Raw genomic sequence first — 23280 nt, forward strand, 5'->3', positions numbered from 1 at the left:
TGCCCATAATGTTGAATGCAACTTTTGGTCCCAGTCAGTTCTCGACTCAGATACAATGTTCGCGAGGACCGTGCATATGGTTTTGTTTGTTGCTTCAGCTTGTCCGTTTGCTTGTGGATGATACTGGGCTGATTTCCTATGGATTACCATGAATTCATCTAGAAGGATCTTTATCACTTCATTTATAAAATGTGTGCCTCGATCACTCACAATTTCTATTGGCAATCCATATCGTACAAAGACGTATTCATACAGAAATTGTGCCATGGTCCTGGCATCTGCCTTTTGAGTTGCCTTTGCTTCGACCCACTTTGTTAGATAGTCTGTAGCCACAATGATGTATTGTGCATGAGTCTTATATGCAGGAGGTGAAATGGGTCCGACATAATAAATCCCCCATTTTGCAAAAGATCTTGCCCCCATCATTGGTCTAAGCGGCATATCATCTCTTTTAAGTGGTACTTTGGTCCGCTGACAGTCATCACACCGTTTAGCGTATTCCTCAGCGTCCATATGTAATGTTGGCCACCATATTCCTGCGGCTAAGACAAGTTTTGCTGTCTTATCACCTGAGAAATGGCCTCCACCTACTCCTCCATGAGCTTGCTCCGGGATTATCACATACTCAGACTCTGATGCGCAAATCCTAAGCTGGTTGTCTTTACCTCTCTTATAGAGTTGATCTCCTATTAAAGCGTAATCTCTAGCTTCTGTCTCTACAGATTTCTGACGAGCTTTTGACGTTCCTTCTGGGAAAGTTCTATTTGTGAGATATTCAACAATATACTGACTCCATTCTGGAGCGATCATTATCTGATATAATGTTGAATACTATGCTGGCGGTTTTGATGAACATACAATACATATAGTGACATATTCATGTACGCTTTCTTTCATTCCTGGCCAATAGACTCCCAATTGTAACAAATTCCTATATGTGTTCCTTCTTGAACAATGAAATGCACATTCCTGAACATGTGCTTCGCGCAGATATATATTATATTCCTCAGGATTGATGCATAGTCGTAAAACATGATCATTTCCCAATTGATACAACCTTCCTGCAACCAATTGAAGATTCTTGGATTGCTGAATAGCAATATGTTTCTGGTTGTATTCTCTTCTATCGAACTCTCCTCCATAGGTTAATAGGTTAACGACATTTTGAGACCACTTCGGTATCATTTCTATGTTGAACAAGTACGCGTCTGGCATGTCGTCATCTACTCCTATAGGGTCTTCTCCATTCGTCAATCGCGAAAAATGATCAACTCTAAGATGTGTTTTTCCTTTCTTTACTACTACCGTGAAGTCGAATTCCAGTAAGATAATGAACCATCTCACTATTCTCCCGGTATTGCATGGTTTATTCACTAGGTAGAGCAAGGCTTGGTGATCCGTAAAAAACACAAACTTGTTGGCTAGAAGATAATGCCGAAATTTCTTCACAGCATATATCATTCCTAATCCCTCTCGCTCTGTTGTGGTGTAATTTTTCTCTGCATTGTTGAGCTGTCGACTGGCGTAACAGATAGGAAAATCCATGTTTCCTTCTTCTGGCTGAGCTAGAATGCATCCTATTGCATATGCCGAAGCATCTATATGCACATGGAATATCTTCTTCCAATCTGGTGAGTTCAAGACTGGAGCAGTAATGAGTGCCTCTTTCAATTTCTTGAACGATTCCTCACACTCATCTGTCCATTCAAAGTTCACTATTAGCCTGTAAAGTGGTTGGCCTATTATAGCGTACATGTAAATGAATCGTCTATAATATCCGCAATGTCCCATAAAGCTCTGCACTTGTTTCGCATTGGTTGGTCTAGGCATATCCACTATAACCTTTATCTTCTCTAAATCCGTGGATATTCCGTTTTGTGAGACAATATGTCCCAGAATTCTGCCCTGTCGGACCATAAACACACATTTCTCAGGATTGAGACAAATGCGATATGTCCTACATTTCTCAAATACTTTTCTTAGGTGTTCTAGATGCTCATCTCTCAGAAGAGAATGTACACACAAGTCATCCATGTATATTTCTAGAAACAACCTTAAGTATTCTTTGAAAGCATGCGTCATCAGCCTCTGGAAGGTTGCGGGAGCATTGGTTAGACCAAAAGGCATAACCCGATAAGCATAAATTCCCCACTCCGTTGCAAAAGCTGTTTTATGTTGATCTTCCAGTGCTATGGCTAGCTGGTTATATCTTGAAAAACCATCAAGAAAAGAGTATGCTGTTTTCCCTGATACACGCTCTAGAACATGATCAGTTATCGGCAAGGGATAATTGTCCCTGATTGTTGCAGCATTCACTTTCTTTAAGTTGACACACACTCGGAGTTTTCCGTTCTTCTTGGGTACTACCACAATTGGAGATACCCAATCGGTGTGTTCAATCTCGTATATGAATTCAGCTTCCATTAGCTTATCTATCTCTTCTTTGATTCGCTTAGCAAAAGTATCATTATATGTGTATGGTCTCTGTCTGCTAGGCTTTGCGTCTTGTTTCAGTGGGATTGTGTGTTGGCATATCGATGGGTCAACTCCCTTTAAGTCCTTATAAGACCATGCAAACACATCCCTATACTCTCTGAGAAGACTCAAAAGTCTCTCTTCCTCGCCTGGAGACAAATCTGTGGCTATGTACACCGGTCTAGGTGGCTCACCTGGAGCTGCTAAATCAACTTTTTTTGCATCCTCCGGTTCGTCATAAGATTCGTTCTCCTTCCTCTCTCGAATAGGTGGGGTAAATATCACCTTCCTATCCTCTATTGTGAATTTCCTATAGTGAGAGGGAACATCCATGTTTTCCTTGATTTTGGCTTTTTTGTCCTCTCTACTCTCACTTTCTGTCGTCCAAACTTCTTTCAGAGTTTTCTTGAGCTCTCTGTACTTGTTTCTACGTTCTAGCTTGGACTTCGTGTGTTCTCTGTTGCGCTTGTTCTTTTTTGATTTTTCTGTTTCTATTTTCGTTCCATTCCTTTGAACTTGATTTCTTGAGCCTTTTTTGTCTTTTCGTAAGCTCTTTTGATCATTGCCTCTCATTCTTCCAGAAACCTTGTCTTTAACACAATCTTCCGCCTTTACTAGCATTAGGAATTGATTTTTTCCTCTTATTCTAGGCATCGGATTGGTTCTAACCCCCTTTGTTTTTCTCTTTGCTCTAGAGCGTTTCTGGCGTTGTTTAGTTTGGTTCGGAAAATCATAAAATCGGACATCCGTTATAGTTTCTTCGTTTCCGCTTGAATTGTCCGTTGACTCGTTGTCTGCTTCATTTTCCCACTCAGGATGATCGGGAATGTCGTGAAATACCTCCTCTTCATCTTCCTTTTCCAGTGTATCGTTCTTTTCAGTTTCTTTTTCGAGTACATTTCTCAACATGAAGTACGGAACCACGTCGTACCCGTCCTTGTCGCAAAATTTCGTTGTGGGACCATCCGGAATTGCACAAACATCTAGGGTTGCTAGAATGTGTGTCCATTCTAATGGTTCAAGCGTGTCCTCTGGAAAGGGTTCTCCTATATAAGTTTCATCTTCGATAGCCCTTTCTAAAACACATTCTTCTCGTTTCAGGCTTCCACATTTCGAAGCTCCACACATCCATAACTCCTTGGGTTTACCTAACCAAGCTGGAAATTCGGATCCCGCCAAAGTAGCTGAATCAAACTCCTCCACCGGTGTTCGGTTCACATCTTTGTAGCTATGGTCTTTCAGGTTCACACGTGTAGTGGTTTCCATATTTCTCAGGTATATGTGATCGTAGCCCCAATCCTGGACCATTTTCAACTGTCTCATGAATGGTCTTCCCAGTATGATATCATAGTTATTCTCCTTGCCAAAATCGACAATAGCAAAAGTATGTTCGTATTCAATGCCGCAAGAAGTCACTACAACTTTCTCTAATAACCCCATAGGTTTCTCCATGTGTCCATCTGCTAATTGGAGTTTCAACCTAGTCTTCCTTATTGCTGGTTTCCCCCATTTTTTCCAGATTTCTTTTGTAGCAATGGCTACCCCAGCTCCGCTGTCTAGTATTGCCATCATGTTTACTCCTTGGAATTCAACTGATAAGGTTGTATTCCCCTCTTCACCTTCGCAATACTCTCCGACCTTGTTTAAGGGTACATGCTTAGCGTTCTTTTGTGGTTTACTCAGCTCTTGTATACCCTCTTTCAGTCTCGATGTTGGGTCTTTTATCCCGAATTTCTCCAAGCATTTTCCTACAGTGGTCCACATATGTGGTCTTAGCCTCAAAAGCTCAGCTAGAGTGATAGTGCATGTCATTGGTGTTGATAAGATCTCTATCAATCCTTGCGAGTCCATGACTTTTTCTGATGAGATTCTTCGTGAGGGAAGTGCTCTGGTCTCGGATTTTGCTTCATACTCTCCTAAGTATGAAGGTAAGGTATTCAGTGAGTGAGGTTTGCTCTCCGTTGTTCTAACAGAGCCCCCATCTCCCCAGTAAGATTGCAGATCCAAGTCCACTTGAGATCCTGCCTCAAATTCCACTATGGGAGGGTTCCTGATGTCCTTTTTCCAATTTGTCTGATTAGCTTGGCAACTTAGCTCGTTTGCAAAGTTTGCCTCTCTCACTTGTTTCCAAAATTCATTGTAATCCTCATCTCTTCCGTAAGACCTCTGTATGACTGGATGAAAATTCTCTATCTCCTGATCGGTTGTGTTCAACACTATGCGGTCATCCTTGTGTGTATTTTCAGGCTTTTGTGCACTGGGAGTCTTTTCAGCTACCCGTGAAACGATAGTCTCATGCTGAATTGGGTTTTCCTTTCCACAATTCATTGTTTCTTTTGGTGGTTCTAATAAGGCTTGTGCAGTCTCGATCATTCTCTGGCACATTTCAAGTCTCTGCTTTTCCAATTCCGCGTTTGGGTATGTCATCCACCTCTGTTCTTGTGTTTGGTTGTTCTTTAACCTAGCTTCGTAAGCTCTCATCAGTGCGTCCAATGGTTCGTGTACTTTGTCGACTAGCACTGATCCCCCTGAGCTTAAGCTCGTTGTTTCTTTGATACTCTTTTGTTTCGTTCTTTCCGGGCTCATCTCTCGTTTCCCGTTTTGACTCTCAAGTTTTTCTAATCTATCTTTAGTTCGCTTTAGTTCCTCAGCTAGAATAGCGTCTTCACGTTCTTTTCTCAACTTTATGCGTGCTTTTCTAGCTTTCCATGTGTTTTTCTGACTCCGCGGTCCTGGACTAACCATTTCAGTCGCTAACTTTCCATTCTCAGGTTCTCTAGTGGTTTTCTTAGCTTGAGCTCTAGTAACAACTTGCGTTGGTATCAGAGTTTCATTTTCAGACCCACTGCTGGTAGGAATAGTTTCTAGCATATTCAATGTCGTCTTTTGCACTTTGTTTGGATTCTTTGAACAATCCTCAATGAAGTGAGTAACCCCACACTCAGTGCAATAAGCGTTAATTCTAATGATTTCCGTATGTGGGCAAACATTCATCAGATGGTCACCTCCACACTTGTAACAGGGTCTTAGTGCTGGTCTTGGTCCCATTTGATTCGTCCTTTGTGGATAGGATGGTCTTTGTTCTCTTAACCCTCCATGAGCTATGAACATCAATGTTCTTGCGTCCAAATTGTATCTCTCTTCATCAGAAGCACTTGTAATTGTTGGTATTCCAACATTCCCAATCATGCCCCATGGTTCTGGTTGTTTGGGTTCTTCTGGTGGGTAATACACAGTTGGAGACATGTGTGCACCAGATTCTTCATAATAGGCTTGAACAGGCACTAGGGCTTGTTCTTCCTGATTCTCTAAGGTTGGTGCATATCTAATGCCTACTGGTCTTGCTCCTGGTAAAGGTGGTTGTTGTCCCAATACCGGTTGCGGTCTTTCTATCCCCATAGGTCCTGGCACATTTCCCGTTGGGTATCGAGGTACTGGATGTACTTGAGGTGGTGCTAATTGAGCAGGAGGTGCATACTGACGCTCCCTTACATACCCTTTGTTGTAATAGCACTCCTCTGTTGGATGGTTTGTCCATTTTTGTTCAATAGCACACCATTTCAGTGTTTTTGGCAATGGTTTTTGGTATGGTGCCATCCTTTTTAGAGCATCTTCTATCATTTGCTCTACATTTGGCATGGTTGTTGTTTGAACATTCTTTTTAGTGGTAGTCTCGCTCGCTACGGAGGAGGAGCTACTGGATGCAAAATCTGTATCCGCTGACACCTCTCCATAAACCGTACAGTTATCCACTAAGTACAATGCCTCTCTCGTTACTTGCTCGAAACTTGTACAAGCTTTCAAGTGCAAGTCCTTCTTGAGAGTGTCGTTTCTCAGTCCCTCAATAAAGAGAACAGATAGTCTGTCATCTTGTGGTCGTTCACGTACTGGACATCTCTCAATGTATTGTTTGAAGCGAAGTGAAGCTTCCTTCACTTTTTCGTGTTCTCTCTGTTTAAAAGCATATATTTGTGAGACCGTATTGTGCTTAATCCCTCGTTTTGAGAATTCCTCAGCAAACTCTCTTAGCAAATGGTCAATGTCATGGAATCCCCCTATGTTCAGTGGTTGAAACCATGTCAATACCGTACCTTCTAGAGTAAGACCAAATCCCTCGTATTGTGTATGGAAATCTGTTATCTGCTCAGCTCTTAAGACTTGCTTAAAGAGTGACACATGTGCATACGGATCTCCTGAACCACCATACTTCTTTGGCATACACTTCGCTACTTGAGATGGTCTCATACGTCTATGGTCTGCTACCAATCTCATTGCTCCTGTGTCCCGGCTAAAGCTTTCTCTAGCATCATGGACTTCATGGGTTACCCTTGTCGGTTCCCCTGCCCTGAATCTACTACTAGGAGGTAAATGTGATGGTTCCGCTTCGAACCTTGGACCTGGAGTGGTATACGTGGGGATTGGAACTGCACTACCTTGATTCGTATCCATTGACTCTCTAGAATGTAATGATCCCATTGGTCCGGGCTTCGAGTACTGAGGTTGATTGAAAGAGTCAGCAGCCTGAGTTCTTTGTCCTCCTGTCGTCATTGGGTTTTGCCCTCCATTTGTTGGTGCTGGTCTTTGTGAGCTAGAAGTAACATAATACTGATGTAGTGGTCCCCCAAAGTATGTATATCCTTCTAATTCTTTCTTGCCCATTGTTGAGTATTGCCTCCCATACTTGTCGTAAGCGGCAATTTTCACTTCCGATCCCTCTGTGTAGGTAAAGACATAAAGTCTTTTTCGGTCTGTCAACTCTCCCGTGTAGGGTCCTTCACATCTATAATAGAGATCCTGCTCCCCATTATTATATTTGTATAGCCCCACATAGATGTTATCAGTGTTGATCCTTGTAGTTTCATTCTCTCTTCTTAACCTCGCATCAGGGAAGTTCATTATTGGTGCTTTCTCCTCAAGTTCTTCATCTACTTTGGCCTTGGTGCCCATCAATCCCCACTTGTCCACAATGTTAGGGTTTAGGACTACCAAGTACATGGTACCCTCGTCATCTAGATATCTATCTCCGCTATAGCTCACAGGCACTAAGTCCTTGAACTCACTAGGTCTCTCTTCTATCTTTACACAATAGCGGTCCATTCCATCTTTGTAGATCTTGGCACCTTGCTCATTGTCGTACTGGTATTTTATGAACAATAGCTTCATTGTGGCGGAAGGGTTTGATGATCCTGCTGCCATATTTTCTCTGTTGTTCAGGTTGAAGTGTTCCAAGTGTTCGGTGAAAATATCGTAAGATCTCTCCGAAGAAGTATCAGAAACACTTCCTTCAAAGATCGGCTCTAATGGTTGCACCCAACTTTGGTTTACACTTCCCTCGGTTGATATGACACTTGCTGGTTCCCCTTGTTTTGGTTGGTTATTCTGGAGGTTCCTGCCCGATCTCAAATTCATCAATTCCCCTAAAGGACTTTAACTTTTCCGTCTCAGCAATTTGTTTTCCCCAAGTTTTTGTGGTCAGAATTGATCCAAACTGATTGATACTTGGTCAATTGTTTAATCTTGTCAGTTGGACAACTTCTGTTTCATCAAGTGAGAATTTTGTTGCAGTTATGCTGAAAAAGACATTATACGCGTATGATGTCTTTTTTCACAGATTTAGACTATTTTGGTTATGCTCACTCTCAGTAGCCCCCTTATGCTCTTTCCACTCACAAAATTCAGTTTGAACTCTGTTTGAGCAAGTTATGGCTAATTTAGGCTTTTCTTGGCAATTTTCCGCTTTTGACTTGTTTTTTGGGTCAATTGTGATCCAAATGGGATGAAACTTGAAATATAACCTCTAGACAGCTATTACAATGGATCTGTGTTAGCAAAGTATCAAAATATGTCCAAAATTAGGTCAAAGACATCATACGCGTATGATGTCTTTTTCATCAATTTAGGTCAAAACTTGATATTTATGCTTCCTACAGTGCTTGTAACAATCTTGTCAGGTCAGATATCAAAAATAAGCAGTGGATGTGCCAAAAGACATTATACGCGTATGATGTCTTTTGTCCCAGATTTTGACTATTCTTGGTTTTAAGCCTTCTCCAATGTTTATAATTGAGTTTCAAGTGTTTTTGTCAGGTTTGTATGTAAAAACAAGATCTGAATCCAAAACTTCCTATTCTTTGCGTTTCTTGGACTCCGACTTGTCTTTTTGGGTTTCTTTGAGTGTTAATGCTCTTGTTTTAAGTTGAAATTAGGGTATAACCCCCCTTTTGAACACTCTGGTAAAGTCAAAATTTCTGTTTTGGTCTCTGTTTGGTCATTTAGACATCATACGTGTATGATGTCTAAAGTTGCAGATTTCCAGTTTTTTTGGCACAGAATCCTTCCTAAAGATTTCTCTAGTGCTCAGCAACTCACAGATACACAGAAAATTTCTCTGACTTTTGTTTATTGCAAGTTGGTGATGAGGGCAAAAAGAAGATGCATTGCCATTATTGTAAAGCTAATGATTACTTGATCAAGCATTGTCCGAAATTGAGAGAACTCAACAAAAACTATATGAAGGAGTTAAACCATAGATGCCATGAAGACTAAGGTTTGGAAAGAAGTGCAATCAAAGAAGACTCACTCTTTCTCTCTTGCACTCACACACACAAAGAAAGAACGCAAAAGAGAATGTCAAAACAATACGAAGATGAAAACATCAAGGCTATGGTCATATCGTATCATGGGTAATATGAAAGGGTTAATGGATGAGTTAATGGTATTCAATCTTGGCTGACCAAATAGGCTACGAATTGTTCTTTGGAATTGTAGTTTTGTGCTTACCATAATATATATATATATTGTCTAGTGATTGGGATAAATTGTGTGTACAAATCCTCTTGGTTCATAGCAAGATAACTACGCTTACATCAAAAGAAAAATTATAGTCTATGAGAGGTAGTATGATGGGATCCGGTGATAGAAGTATTTCATTGAGCCTTTCAGGGCCGAAGAGAAACACTATACGTTGTTGAAAGTGTATTTTACGGCTAATCCATACGTTAATTCTAATAGATCGTACAGAGTGAAAGCGATAGAAATGATCATTATGTGGGTTATTCATCTAGGATAGTATGTGAGAAATGTAGATATGAGAGAAGTGAAGAGATGAGAAGTTTCCCTCCCAAGCCCTATTCTTGCTCGTAGGCAATAAGGATACTGCGGGGAGAGATGTACCTGTAGCAAGAGAACCTAGAGAGGATGAATTACTAAGAATGAGAGAGATAGGTTTGGTTAAGGAGATGAGATTAGATACATATATATATATATGTTGGATTAGAGATGAAAATGAAAACAACAAGAAATCAAGAAAACATCAATGTAGAACACATCTTACTTGAAACCCTTCGGCACCATTATTGATGGGAGAGAGAAGAAGAGTGGATAATTCCACTTTGATTGATACACCAAGTGCAAGACCTTCTTTCATTAGAGTTGATCTTCCAAGGTTAGCTTGTTGCAAGAATGACTAGTCTCCCTCTAGGAGAAAGTGTAGGCTTGGGCTTATGTTAATGGCCAAGTACAATTAGGCATTACTACTCACTCCCTCGAGAATTCCTCTCATCAATGGCTTGAATGCTTGAGTTCTTCCAAGGAAGAAGAGGTCCCATTTTATAGGTGAAGGGAACCCCCAAGGGTTTACACAAGAAGAGAGGAGCCAGTGTGAACAGGAATTGGAAAAGTTGGAAATGAGCTGCCCCTGCATGATGTGGGCAGATTGGGGTCCAGTATTTTGATCATATCTCCTCAAACGTGGCTCCAAATAAAAAAGTAATAATATGGGCAAAAACTTCAGCTCATTAGCTACGATTTTCATTTTAAAATTGTTTTCCAATTCGGATTGGAACCTTGTGTAAAAAATTCATCAAAATAGGGTCCATTTATGGCAGCAAAAGTCTTCATGTGGTCTCCTTAGCCTAGACTTTCATTTAATTCCAAAGGACACCTCATGCCATATGAAAGCATGACATTGCTCCTTGACAAAGTTTTGTAATCATGCTTGCAATAATGCATTAAAATAAGTGTATCTTTGAAATCATGCCACCTAGTGTCCCACTAGGATTTGATTCTCTCCTAGTAGCTTTTTAAAAAGAAATATAAGAAAAGTATAAAAAATACATAGAATATATATATATTGGAGTTTACCCTAGATATAGGATCTAAGTAGGGTGTGAGATGATAATGAAATAGTAGAAATAAAGAATCAATGCTTTTTGCCCCAAGTTAAAGAGGCGGAGCTATTGATACTTTTCCCATAGTATTTTCTCATGGTAAAGTAAGGATATGTTACCCTTGAGAAAAATAATAGGATGAGATAGAAGGCTTATTATTATACTTAAATATGCATATGTACACTATAGGAAATATAATTATGTATCTAAAAAAATACAAGATAGATCTTGTAGCATGCGTTCCCACTATGTACGTGTCACAGCACGACAACGTCCAAACTCTCTCCACAAAATTGGTCTTTATGTACTATAGGTTTGGAAGATCTATTCTGAGCGTGTGCTCATCTATCCCTGCAATCCATGTGCTTGTATAAGCTGAGTCTGAGTCTGAGTCTGATGTAGACATGACTTCTATGCTTAATAGCTCTAGCTTGCTGTAGTAATACCTCTCTCAGTGTGTTCAAGTGTTTTGGTCAGGGAAAATCCAAAACTATGTCCAAAACCGTGAGCGTTTTTCATAATTCTCTCAAATTGTCGGTTTTAGACACCCCTGACTTCCGGATGCATTTTGAGGCCTTAAGATCTGTAGTGCTGCTCTCAAGCTACGTTTTGATAAAAAAAGTTTTGGAATCGGAGTCTGTATGTGAAAGTTACGACCAAAACAGTGAGATGTAATTTGGAAAGTTGCTCTATTTGATGTTTTTGCAAGTGGTGAGTTTGAGCCCAAAATCGGTGTGTGCACTCCTTAGGCAATGATAAACCCAATGGTATACTTGGTTTCAAAAACTTTTCTCAAAAATTTTTCCTCACTTGTCTATCGCGATAGACTCACCAAGTACCCCTTGAAGATGTCCAAATGCACTCAAACTTTGTGTACAGGGTATAATGGGCCTTCTGAACCCAAATATGAAGTCAGATTTGAATTTTGATTTTTCTACAGTGAATTTTTGAGTCTATCGCGATAGACTCACCAAAGTGTTACTGGGATACAGTTTTTCAACTCTTTTTACAGATTTGAGTTCCCCCTTCTCTTGAGATACTACTCACCAAGTTTCAACCAATTTGGAATACTTTTCCTTTGTAACTTGCATCAAACAACAATTTCATTTCTGATCTTATGAAGTAATCCTCTTAGATGCACTTACAATACTCCAAATTTACTCAAAATTTAACCATAGGCTCACAACAACATGTAGAACAAGGCTCTAAGGTCAATTTTCAAAAATTCCAATTTTTGTGAAAAAACCCCAGTCTATCGCGATAGACTCAACAGATTCTTCAGGTTTGAAAATTTTCCAGATTTCTCTTCACCATTGTGTTCCCTATACTCTTTACACCTTGCTCACCAATTTTCACTTGTTTTGGACTTTTTCTTAGGTCTCTTACTCCAACTCTAGAATTCTGAGTCTATCTGATCACTAGAAAAAAGACTTAGGATGACTTCCCAATTGTCCAAAATCCACCAAATTTTGTGTGTAACCTCCTGAGAGGCTAAACAAGCTATGCTCCAGACGGTTTTGAAAATTTCAATTTCTTTGGCCCTGCTTTGAGTCTATCGCGATAGACTCAGCAAGTACCCCTTTTATAGGTCAAACTTGAACTTTGACTATACCACTGTGTTCCAACACCTCTCCTTAGTCCTCCTACCAATTTTCAAGTGGTTTGGATTTTTACTTTGTCAGTTAGACCAGATCTGGTGTTTTCTACAAGTTGAATCCTCTCAAATGGTCTTAGACCCACTTTCTGATGTCCAAATGACTTCAAAAATTTTATGTGTCCTTGATAGCACCTTTCCAAGCTATGCCACAGAGGTTTTTGAAAAATTCAGTTTCTATCACTGGGTTCTTAGTCTATCGCGATAGACTCACCAAGTATGCTAAAATGACATTTTTTTCAAATTTTCTCTTCACAGACGTGTTCCCTACCCTCTGTAGATCATGTATACCAAGTTTCATAAGGTTTGGAAATTTGGTCAAGGTTTTTTTACCACTGTGTCTCTGAACTTAGACTCTAAACACCAGACTTGAGGTTTAGTGGTCAAGCAGGTGTCCAAGTACACTCATTTTTTGGGAGCAGCCTTGTATTGATGTGTTTTACCTGTGGCATGAAGGGTTTTGCCTGATTGTGAGTCTATCTCCAATTCATCAGTCTATCGTGATAGACTAAGCAGAGAGCCACTGGGAAGTGATTTTTTTTTTTGTTTTTGGACAGTTTGGTTCCCAATGCCCTTAGAAGCTTATCCCCAAAGTTTCATTCAATTTGGACTTCTTTTCCTTTGGATTCAAGCATTTCACCCAAATACTCCTTACACTCAGAAAAAGCAAATTCCCACTTAGATGCACAAGCACTGATGCAAATGCTTTGAAATTTCACATACAAGCTCTAGATCATATGCAAAACAAGGTCTTAAGGTCAAACTTTTTGTTTTTTTAAAAATTGCAGATTTGGTTTTTTTTTTGGTTTTTTAGAGTTTTTTTTTTTTTTTTGGATTGGACCAAATCTGTGTTTTCCCCCTACCTTAAGGTCTCCAATGCAAAAACAAGCACTCAAATCAGCTTTCAAACGACCATTTTAGAGCACTTTTACCATAATCAGCACAATTCCGCCTTTTGTGTTTTCAAACACATTTTCATGTCAAAATTGCTTTAGATCAACATCACATGTCCTACACTACCTAAAGTCCTACTTTGGATGGTTGAATGGTTGTTTTTGCTTTCTGGCAAGCAAACAGCCTCCTGCTTACCTTTTGCGTTTTTCTTTGCATTTTTTTCTCTTTCGAGTTCCTCACAACCATAAGTCACAACCAAACACACTAACCGTAAAATCTAATCTAAACACACAACAAAATAATCTAACCATACATCAACCTCATGGTGGACCACCTCGGCGAGACGCAGGCTCCCTGGCTATCCCTCAGTCAAGAGATCCGCTCTCTGACTTCCCACTAAGAAGGAAAATGGTGACAACACTCTAGAAAACTCTAGAGAAACGCTATACTATCAAACACGAGTGATGCGGTCTACGCTAGTTTAGGCGCTTCGTCCCCGGCAACGGCGCCAATGTTAGCGGGTACGCCGCGACGGACGATGGAGCACATCGAGAACACAGACCAACAAACTGTCAATCCGAGGACGTAGCTGACCCGACTAGGGCATGGAGGCAATCTCTGGGTTGTTAACCCTGAGCTAGACACGAACAACACTCTACAGTCACTAATCCTACCACAACACTATCATAAAGCAAAGAAATAGACAACGCATCCTACGAAACACTACAAGCTCGAAACAGTCTCAAATCATATTAGAATGACTCGAAATCGGAGGGCAAGACACACAAGGACATATCCTATATGGCCAAACACCTAAACCCTAAAAACCATAACTGTAAGATCTCTAATCGCTGTCGCGATAGACTCAAAACAGCAATTTTCAAAGTGTCCGAAACTAATCTACAAAGACATCAACACGAAGAGCTTCTCGCCCTGATTCTAACGACTACTCGATCATTCAGAACGGATGTCATTTGAGGTACTTACGACCAAATATAGCTCGTAGCAGGCGGGCTCGTGATGTGGTCCTTGGCTTGCATTGCTTGCGTCGACGCGGAGAGCTCCTCGATGCTAACACGCTCCTACTCTCATATCTGCAATGTGATTAGTGTGCGCGATGGTGTGTGTGTGCGTGAAGCTCACTACTATGTGCTGCAGAACCCACGACTGTATATTAATTGAGATAACGTAATGTGTTTTACAAAGCCTTAGGTTTTAGCTTATATACCAAGCCTTCAAACCTAATGTCCGGCCAAATGACCTGAATTGTCCCTAGGCTTCTACAGAGCTTAATTACAAGAAACTAAGTTGGCTTTACTCATTACACAAGTATCTGCGGCCAAAATACAAGTGCCGATTTAAAATATGAGGTTCCCGTAAACATTACAAAAGTGGCCGTAATGGCTCAAAATAATAATAACGGGATATTCAATGACGTCCATGAACTCGTATCTTCATGTTGCAGCATCCATCTTCATCTTCATTACTTCATCACCATCTTCATGTGGAATCTTTACAGAATCTTTGAGGAATCTTTATGGAAACGTTGTTGAAAGGGCGTCCTTTCAACAGAGATATATGTGGTCATAACCCCAATCCTGGACCGTCTTTAATTGTCCCATGAATGGTCTTCCCAAGATGATCTCGTAATTGTTCTTTTTGTCGAATTCAACTCTTGCAAATGTATGCTCATACTCGATTCCGCACGAGGTGACAATTACTTTTTCTAAAAGTCCTAGAGGCTTTTCCATGAACCCATCTGCCAGTTGCAATTTCATTCTGGTAGCTCTCAAAGCCGGTTTTCCCCATTTTTTCCAGATTTCCTTGGTGGCGATAGCGACTCCTGCTCCACTATCAAGAATAGCTTTGGAAACTACTCCTTGGAATTCTACTTGTAGTGTGGTATTTCCATCTTCTCCCTCGCAATATTCTCCTACCTTGTTTAAAGGTACTGGCCTAGTGTTTAGTTAAGGCTTGTCTAATTCTCTGATCCCTTCTTGAAGCTTTGAGGTGGGGTCTTTCACTCCAAATTTTTCTAAGCATTTGCCTACGATGGTCCACATGTTTGGCTGTAGCCTCAGGAGTTCGGCTAATGTGATTGTGCATGCCACAGGGGTGGACAACAACTCAATCAACCCTTGTGAATCCATCATTCTGTTGGAAGAAAGTCTTTGAGATGGGATTGCTCTCACCTCAGACTTGGCTTCATACTCACCTAGGTAAGAGCATAGAGTTTTTAGCGAGTTTGGTTGGCTGTGCCCTGAACTAATTGATCCCTGGTTTCCCCCCTTGTGAATGCATATCAAAGTTCATTTGTGATCTTGCCTCAAATTCTTCAATGGGAGATAAGATCTCATTTTTCTCTTTTCTCATGCTATTCATTTGGTAGCACACCCTATTAGCTTTGTTGGCATCACGGATTTGCTTCCACAGGTCATCTAGACCGTTACAATCCTTACCCATTTCTACCAAAGTTTTAGGCTGGAAACCATCAATTGTTTCATCTGTTGTATTGGGCAGTATGATAGGTTCTCTCCTAGACTCAGAGGCAGTCATGAGTCTCTCCTTCGTGTCTACTTGTTTCTCTGGAGTTGGTTTGATAGGGGTTCGAGCTGGTACCTCATGCCAACTTACAAGTTTACCAAGCAGGTTTTCTATCAAGGATTGGGCTATTTCAATCATCTTTCGACACATTTTCAACCTCTATTTTTCTATTTCGGCATATGGGTAAGTAATCCATCTTTGCTCTTGGGTTTGGTTGTTTTTGAGTCTGGCTTCGTATAATTTTAAAAGTGCGTCTAACTGCTCATTCATCTTTTTTGCCCCAACAGTGATCCTCCTGATCCTGAACTTTTGGGTTCTACTATTTCCTTGGGCCCTATGGTTGCCGCAGTGTGTGAGCTTAGACTAGTTAGATCCTCTAACAGCTCTAATCTATCCTTTGTGTGTTTTAACTCCTCGGATAGATCTGTTTGCTCTCGTTCTCTCCTGGCTTTCATACACGCCTTTCTAGCTTTCCAAGTGCTTCTCTGATTTTTCATTTCTGAACTTGGGGCATCGGTTTTTGGCTCTTCAATTATGGGTTCATTTGTCATTCTTTGAGCTTGGGCTTGTGTCACTGCATGAATAGGTATGACTGTCTTGTTTTCAGACCCTCCACTGGAAGGCACTGCTTCCAGCATGTTCAAGGTAGTTTTTGCTCCTTTGCTCGAGTTCTTACGACAATCAAGAATCAAATGAGTAATTCCACACTCGGTGCAATATGTGTTGACTCTAATGATTTCATCATGAGGACAGTCTCTTAGCCAATGGTCTCCACCACACTTGTAGCAGGGTCCCTTAGGCTGTTGAGGTGCTCCTTGAGCTCCTCTTTGTTGGTATGCATGTCTCTGCCCGCCCATGCCTCCGTTGGCTATGAACAATAGTGTTTGTTCATCCAAGCTATATCTTTCTTCTCCTGCGGCCTGTGCAGCTGTTGGTTGTCCTGCACTTTCCATCATGCTCCAAGGTTCTGGTGTTGGGGGTTCTTCTGGTGGATAATAGACAGGATTTGAAGCATATCCATTGGAATCTTCATAATATTCATGTATAGGTACCAAAGCCTTCTCTTCTGGTTCGTTTACTATTGGTGTGTATCTTATGCCGACTGGTCGTAATCCTGGTAGGCGTGGTTGCTGTCCCAACATTGGTTGTGGTCTTTCTACACCTACAGGTCCTGATAGGTTTCCTACTTGATACCTAGGCATCGATGGAAGTTGAGGAGAGGCTACTTGAGCCTGGGGAGAATAAGGTTTTTCTCTCACATATCCCTTGTTATAATAACATTCCTCCGTCACATGGTTTGTCCATTTTTTTTCAATAGCACACCACTTTGGCTGTTTAGCCTGAGACTTGGCATACATATTAATCTTTTTTAGCACTTCCTCTACAAGCTACTCCTGGCTTACATCTACTTCTCCTTTTGGTGCTGTCTCAATGGACTTGCTTCAATTTTGTTGTGAGGATGAATCGTCATCAAGGTCCTTGAATTCACCCTCCTTGTAGACCGCACAATTTTCTATAAGGTAAAGAGCCTCCTTAGTTAACTCATTTAATGTCATGCTCGTCTTCATATGTAAGTCCTTTTGGAGATCTGCGTTCCTTAGTCCTTGAATAAATATAAGCATAAGTCTGGATTGAGTTGGCAGTTCTTCCACAGGACATATCTTAACATATATTTTTAGTCGTAGGGCTTCCTTTCGCACAGATTCCCCTTCTTTCTGTTTGAATTTATGGATTGGTGAGACTGTATTATGAGCTATCCCCCTTTGTGAAAAGTCCTCAATAAACTTGTCAAACACCTCCTCCATAGACTCAATGTCTCTACGCTCCATAGAGTCAAACCAAGTAGCAGCATCCTCCTCTAGGGTCAGTCCAAACCCTGCAAATTGGGTAGGGAAGTCTAACACCTCTTCAGCTCTAATTACATGCACAAAGGTTGCTACATGATCCCCAGGATCTCTGTTTCCCGTGGATTTCTTGTTTACCCATTTTTGCACCTGAGAAGGTCTAATTCTACAATGGTCTACAAATCTCATCATTGGTTCTCCTCGTCCTACTCGATATACCTCCTCTGGCCTTCGGTAGTGGGAGGGTTCCTCACCCAGAGGAGCCCCTAAGCCATAATTTCTGATGGTTTTTGCAAGAGATGGTTCATCTCTTCGAACTCGTTCTATGGGTTGTCTTCCAGGCTCTATCAACTCTTGAGTTTTTGGCTTACTCTTGCCTTGATACCGTGAATAGAGTGGTGGTTCTTGTAAATCCCTTAGCCCTCGTGCGGTTGGATAACCATCTTGGTTTTGGTCTCGTTCTAATGTTGCACTTTGTCGAAGCCATGCTTGCAATGATGGTTGGGTTTCTTGTTGGTTCTGGTAGTTGAACGTTTGTTGTCGGTTAGAATGTGAGGTCACGTCGTACTCTTCTGAAAATGGATTTGTCGACTTGCTAGGGGTATAGGTGAACCTTGGCACTTATTTGGGGGCATATGTTGATGTCTTTGAAACTGTTGACTTTTCTACCTCCTCTGGGAGAATATGTTTGTATTCTCGCCTGTATCTATCAACAAAAATGATATCCTTCCCCATAGCAATTTCATAAGAGAATAAGTAAAGAACCTTGTCTTTGCTTAATTTGTTTGGGTAGGGTTCCTTGCATTGAAAATAAGAGACTATTCCCTCGCTCTCATGCTTGTAAATTCACACATTCTCATTGTAGGTAGAGACCCTGGTTGTTTTCTTATCATACATAAAAAGAGCTCCAGGTTGATCAATGTTTGGAGGCGGTTCTTGAGTTTTTGAAACCATCTTTCCTTTTGCCACATTATCTCCATATCTGTTGTAATCCTCAGGGTTACTACCTATCAGATAGTGGTTCTCCTTTTTGTCTCGGAATCTATCTCCATCATCATAGACTCGAATTATGTCCAGTCTCCGAGCAGGTCTTTCTTCTATACAAATACACTTGCGTCCCTGATCGTCAGAATAAACTAGGGATCCCCTAGAGTTTGTTCCTTCTAAGAAGATTATAGTGAACTTGGCATCGTTCAAAGGATTTTGGGAGGTGCTTCCTCCTAGCATTGGTCCTTCATTGGAGAAACCTCCTGGCTGTTGACTACCCATCATGAAGAAGGAATTATCTGATGAAGTGTCAGTATCACTACCCTCCTCAATGATCGGTGCCAATGGATCTAGCCTTGCCTGAGTTACAGTCTCCTCGGTGGACACTAAGCTACCCTGATCACCTGCCACCTTTTGATCTCTAGGAATGTGTCTTCCTGATCTTAAATTCATTAAACTTAGCAATACAATTTATCACAAATCCAACCACTCACCTGGTTAAGGATCAGTCTCCGCAAAACTTCTTGCCTTGCCGCCGCCGCTGAGTATACCTGTACACAAGCGTTTAATTTCGGCAATCGAATCAAAGCATTTAACCACTAGAGGTGGTCTTAGTAATGATTGGTATAACTGGAGGGTTAACTTCAATCACTATTGTATTTTATACACTTCGGATGTTCTTGATTAGGTCTGCTAATCTGGAACTGTACTTCACTCGAATGTTGGTCAATTTATAGGGAAAGTCTTAATTCCGTCTTTGCTCCATCAAAAGGTCAAACAAGGTCTAATTTCACTTCTGAAAGAAGTTTTGGAACTCTTAAGTCAATTGGAACATCACTCTATGTCCTCAGTCAGCTTTTCTCTTCACTAAACCCTTGTAGACATCCTACACGTAGGATGTCTACCTGCTTTGTTTTGGCTGGATTTTGCACTATAGATTCCCCTTGATGTGCTGAGTCCACATCTGTTTTTACTTTTTGATTTGGACACCTACTAGCTGGTCAACTGATCAAAAATCTATTCCAGTAGCCTGATGTTGGTCTGACCAGTCAAATCAATTCCAATTTGGACCAAAATTGACTAGGAGGCTTGCCTCAGGCTATACAACACCCTGCTATGCCTACAGTCAGATTTTGTCTTCAAAATCATGCAGTAGACATCCTACACGTAGCATGTCTAACTGCTCAAAATGGCTTCAAACTCAAACCATAGACTCCTCTTAAGGTGCTGATCACTTTGGCATGCTCAAAGTTGGATTTGGACCGCTAAATCACATAGACCACATCCTACGCGTAGGATGTCTATATGATCTATTTGACCCCAAATTTGAGCCACAGCTTCCCCTTGATGTCAGCAACCCAGTGCTATGCTTAGATTTTAGTTTGGATTTCAAAAGACCCCAATTTTAGTTATCCTAGCCCTTTTCAGTCAAAAATGCTAAAGCCTGCTTAAAACCCAATTTTCTCACCCAATTGTGATAAAAGCTTTCTCAGGCACTCAATAAATCATGCAGATCATGCTCATGCAGCCATCCTATGGTTTTGGTATTAAAATAATGCCTTGGCACAATTTGGGTAGGATGTCTGGCAATTTCCTTTCTATTTGGCCTTATCCTGTCAAGATATGATCAAATTTCCACTTTTAAGGTGAAAATAGGGTAAAACCTATATTCTAAACACATTGGTCAACTTAGATCTTCAAAATTACCACTAGAACACCCTGTAGACATCCTACGCGTAGGATGTCTTCTGGCTTAAAATTTAAATTTTTTCTGACAGAAGTACTCCTTATGCTCTGCAGCTCTCTCAAAAATACTCACAGAAACTTTTGAACTTCACTTCAGCTTCTAAACACTCTTTTTCGTCTTTTACAACCCCTTGATGAGCCTGACAGCAAATATAACATGCATGAAGTGCTCGAGATCTTAAATCATGATGTCCTACTTACCCTACTCCTACTCATCATGGGAGATGGTGATATTGGTGTATCGGTTGCTTCCTGGCCTCTCCAGACTCTCAAGCTATCCTTCCACCACCTCTACCACTCCAACTCCTACTTTCTTACACCACAACTTAACTAATACCTAAAACTATCTAAGTCTACCTAAGTCGAAGGATCTAGGCCAGACACTCACTCCCTAGACTCCTCCTAAGACCTAGAGAGCCCTCCACCCTCTGATCCTATCTAAATGTAAAACGAAACTCTAGCAAGCCAGAGAATCCCTATCCTCAAGGACTAGTCTCGGTCACCTACCTAGGGTTTTCGTCCCCGGCAGCGGCGCCAATGTTGGCGGATACGCCGCGACGGACGTCAGTACAGCGAGAACTCACCTAACAAGATTTGTCAGATAAGGACGAAGCTCGACCCGCAGGCACGTGGAAGTAAGCATAGGGTGTCAACCTACACTCTTAGACTACTTCCTACAGAGATCTCTACCCAATGTCTAAGCTACAGCCTTCAGGAGTACATAAGAGGAGATTTCCGACAACGCTTTCAAGAGCCAAATACCCATCAAATTCCAAAACGCTACGGAACTTGAAGGAGACCCTAATAACACCAATAGGTCGTTCTCCCTAAGGTCAATGAACCAAAACCCCAAACCTAAACACCAGGTGCAAAATCACGTAGGATGTCTCGTCGAAATTTGCAGGTCATCATTTCTGAAAACTAAAGTGCCTAATGTGTAGCTCTACTCAATGCGAATGCATGGATATGCTGAAATGTGAAAACAGACAACGTATGCTCACCGAATCACCAGATATAGCTCGTGGATTGAGCTTGCAAAGTCGGATCGTACACATGCAATGTAGGTGTTGGCGCGTAGCTCTCTTCGGGGGCAACACGTTGTACTTCTACGCACTGAATTTCGACCACAGGTGCACGCGTAGCATCACGATAAAACTCTCACTCTCCCTCATACACAGAGTACGCTCACTCACACAGACAAAAAAACTTATCAATTGACAAAAAGGTTTTTTTCATTAAGGTCAAAACTAGTATAAATACCTTACAATCTCAAACCCTAATGTTCCAATTCAACCATTCACTCAGTCTAGATGTCAAAAAAGGGATACCACCTGGAAGCTTCTGCAAGCCCCACTATTTACAAAGGTGAAATGATGGTTTTTCTCAATTAAAGAATAATTACAAAAAATAATATCGTGCCAAGCAATCATTCTCCATTAGGTATGTCCAGCTGCTAACAATTTCCAAGTGTTTTTTCAAGCATTAAGGGAGAATAAGCTTTTTCTCAACCAAAAGAAAAGCGATTTTTTCCTTCAAGAGATTCAATACCTAGGTCATATTATCTCTCAAGATGGTATCCGTATGGATCCATCAAAGTTAGAGGTAATAAAATCATGGCCTAACCCAAGGAATCTACATGAGCTAAGAAACTTTATTAGTATGTGCGCATACTATAGACGCTTCATAGCAAAATTCTCTCAAGTAGCAGGACCACTACATGACTCAACTAAGAAGAACGTTTAGTATGTATGGACTGCTAAGGAGCAAAATTCTTTGGCCAGCTCAAGGAAAAGATTACCTCTCAAACAGTCCTCATGCTTTTGGATCTCTCAAAGCCATTTGAAGTCCAATGTGATGCTTGTGGTGATTGGCTTGGAGCAGTTTTGCTTCAAGAAGGGCATGACATAGCATATGAGAGCTGAAGGATCAATACGGATGAACGAGTCTTGGGAATTTATGAGAAAGAGCTTTTAGTTGTTCTACATGCCCTAGACACATAGAAGCACTACCTATTCGGGACTCCATTTATCCTACGAACCGACCACCAAAGTCTTAAGTATTTCATGATGCAAACCAAGCTTTCCGTCAAACAATTGAGGTGGGCAAATTTTCTTTCACAATTTAATTTCCATATTGCTCACATTGCTGGTAAGCACAATCAAGTGGCCGATGCACTTTCACGATGATCAAAAGCTAATGTAGTGTATATACCTACTCCCAACGAGCTATCCTCTATGATAGATGAGTATGCTACTGACCCTGATTTTAGAGACATAATGTCAGCCCTTGCTTTGGGAAAGAAAGAGGAGCCATTCACCTTACAGGATGGTTATCTTCTCCACGACAATAGGCTATGTGCTACCCATTCCCTTCGTGAGAAAGTTATGTATGAATCCCATGCTCCTCCATATGTGGGGCATAGAGGTATTCAACCTACTCTCCGAGGAGTAGAGACATACTTCTATTGGCCTACCATGAAAGTGGACATACAAGAGTATGTTTCAAAATGTGTAGTGTGCCAAAAGACCAAGTATGATAGAGGGAAGCAGCCTGGATTACTCCAGCCATTGCCTATCCCAAATTCACCATGGGAGAGTATATCCATGGATTTCATCTTTGGATTGCCCAAGAAAATAGTCGACAGGTTTAGCAAGCAAGCACACTTTATTCCTATCAAAAATACTATTAAGGCACACCAAATGGAAACTCTCTTCATATCTCATATTTTCAAACGCCATGAATTACCAACATCCATCGTGTCAGATAGAGATCCAAAATGACGAGTATTTTCTGGAAAGGTCTCTTTTGAAAATCTAGGAATAAGATTGAATTTCTCCTTTGCCTATCATCCACAAATGGATGGCCAAAGTGAGATAGCCAATCTTACAATACTCTATCTACTCAAGACTTGTGTTATCGAAGTAGATGAACGCTCACAATGGGAAAAGTACTTACCTCTTGTAGAGTA

The sequence above is a fragment of the Adiantum capillus-veneris genome, chromosome 4 (assembly GCF_014529385.1).
Source record: "Adiantum capillus-veneris isolate H3 chromosome 4, ASM1452938v2, whole genome shotgun sequence".
In the NCBI taxonomy this organism is placed as follows: Eukaryota; Viridiplantae; Streptophyta; class Polypodiopsida; order Polypodiales; family Pteridaceae; genus Adiantum; species Adiantum capillus-veneris.